This window comes from Clupea harengus, chromosome 2, assembly GCF_900700415.2.
Source record: "Clupea harengus chromosome 2, Ch_v2.0.2, whole genome shotgun sequence".
Lineage (NCBI taxonomy): Eukaryota > Metazoa > Chordata > Actinopteri > Clupeiformes > Clupeidae > Clupea > Clupea harengus.
In genome coordinates this window covers 7,061,737-7,064,236 of record NC_045153.1, presented here as the reverse complement: position 1 = coordinate 7,064,236, position 2,500 = coordinate 7,061,737, and the positions used below count along the sequence as shown (strand labels likewise).

At 46.0% G+C, this 2,500-nt stretch overlaps 1 protein-coding gene across 1 annotated transcript in view; it reads left to right on the top strand.

Moving 5' to 3' along the window:
- nrp2b (neuropilin 2b) overlaps positions 1 to 383 on the top strand; it is a 106,010-nt gene extending 105,627 nt beyond the window's left edge. Inside the window, exon 19 of the mRNA XM_031577414.2 lies at positions 1 to 383. This exon is cut by the window's left edge and continues 2,308 nt beyond it. The gene's annotated coding sequence lies outside the window, so the exon portion shown is untranslated.
- Positions 384 to 2,500: the final 2,117 nt, after the last annotated feature.

Genomic DNA, 2,500 nt, shown 5'->3' with positions numbered 1-2,500 from the left:
AACTGCTTGGACTGTGGGGGAAGGAGAGAGAGAGAGAGAGAGTGAGAAAGATAAAGAGAGAGAGTGAGAGAGAGAAAGAGAGAGAGAGTGAGAGTGAGAGAGAGAGAGAGAAAGAGACCCAGGAAGAGAGTTCAAAAGTCTCCCATCCCATGTGTCTTGGACTGGATCACTCCTGAGTCTGTGAAAGGTGTGCACGTACGTGTGCACGTGAGGGATCACACACAAGAGGAGCGTGCACGTGAACAACAGCGCCACAAAGAGCACGAACACGGAGCTGGACCCCAACGATGGGGTTCCTGGGGGACTGTGGTGTGTGTGTGTGTGTGTGTGTGTTTGGGAGTGCTGTTTCAGACACCCCAGAGGAAGTGAAAGCGGGAGGGAGAGGGGGGGGGGGGGCGGGGGGGGGTTGAGGCAGTATGGAGGTGACCCAGTCAGCTCCGACCGCATCGGGAACGCTGAGTGACTGAACGTGACAGAAAGACTGCTGGACTCTTTTCCAAGTGCCTTCCTTGGAGCTCGGGGGGGGGGGGGGCTTTCCCCGGATGCAGCTGGGCCGGAGCTGGGCCGAGTCTGGGCCGGGTGTAGGTGGGCTCCGTCCCCGGCTGCTCCGCGGGTTCGCTGGTGTTCTTCTGTAGAGCTGAGCTATAGTATTACCTCTGGTGTCCGGGTCAGGCACCGATAGACATTGGACAGCACCCCCGGCACGGGCCAGAGAGATCTCACATGTGCGTCTGTTTGTAGACTTTGTACAGAAAACCAGAAAAAAAAATGTTCTTTTTTTATTATTATTGTTATTATTTAATAAAGGATGAATAACGTACATGTGTGTCAGTGAGTCTGTGTTGATGTTGTCAGGATCATTGGTGTGTGTGTGTGTGTGTGTGTGTGTGTGTGTGTGTATGTGTAGGTGTGTGTGTGTGGGGGGGGTCTGTGTGAGAGACCAAGAGAGTATGTGTGTGGGATTAAAGTAATGTGTTCAATCATGCAAACATGATGTTAAACTCACTCTCATACACACCATTGCCATTAGAAACCACACAGACACAGACACAGACACTTGCTTACCCATGACTCAAAAAGCTTTAATTTAAGAGTCTAGGGCCAAGACATTAAAGTGTTAGAATAACTCTAGTGTGTTTCCTGTATGCACACACACACACACACACACACACACACACACATACAAACACACACACATACACACACACACACACAAACTTTCATATCACCAAATTGCCACCACACCTACTTAACTCTCTTGGTCATCACCAAGACAACCAGATAAATGTACTTTGTTTATGCTCGTGTTCCTTCCAATTGGGTCTGGAGTGAGATTTAACCCTAACCCTAACCCTAACCCTCCCATATCCGAGAGAAGACGTGTGGAGCCAGGAAACACTAGTCTAGTGGACATCAAAAGCCAGGAGACCGACACACATACAGTGTACAGCAAAGCATCATGGGCAATTTGAGCCTGACTGCCTGAGGCAAGAACCAAGAAGTCCAGATATGCACACAAACAACGTCCCTGCAGCTCAGTTCATTTATGCATGGTGACATAATGTCTCAAACTGACATAATGTATCATAAAGGTGGTTATAAGTCATTGTGAAGACATATACATAGTTATAATGAGCGTTACAATGACTTATAGCTTCTTTATAAGACATTATTAATGCCCTCATAGGGCCTTATAGATACCAGCTTCATAGAAAGTGTTACCAATACGTATATATTTTTTTTTAAGTTTCTTTGGATAAAGTATCTTCTAAATAACTAAGTGCATGGGGACAGTAAGCAGCCAGTTTAATTGTGTTTTATTGTAACGAGCATTTGACATTGTCATTTGAACATTTGAATCGTAGGCAGAAAGATTATATGATGGTGTATCAACTATGGATAGATATTGGCCCTTGTGATCACATACAAAGAGCTTTTGAACTGGAGATGAACCATTGTTTGATTATTGTATCCCTTTGGATACGAGCATCTGCCAGACGAATAAATGTCAATGAAGATGATAAACAGCTCCAATAGAAAACTATGAGAACTAGAGAAAAGATGGCTCATTAATGCAGACAACTTCTTCACGAAAGACAAGACAGATCCATGACAACAGGCAGACAAGAAGCAGCTTACAGTCTTACATATCCAAAGCCCTTTATTCATCAAACAGCTGCTTAAATCCAAAGTCATTTACAGTACAACACAGGCAGACCTTTTTCATCAGGATGTGGTGAGTTTTGGACTCGTAATCTGGGTGTTAGAACCTTGTTCCACCAGTTCAGCCCCCAGTTAAGCACACGGGAGCAGAACCTGCCAGAATATGGATCATGGCAGGGGATGGATGGGTTCTAGAGTAGGCTGGGATTGGGGAGGCAGCATAAGAACTCATAACACCGGAACACAGTCGGGCCGCAGGAACATACTCCCAGAGTCTGGACCAGGTTCTAGAGCAGGAACATGCATACTTCTAGAGTCTGGACCAGGTTCTAGAGCA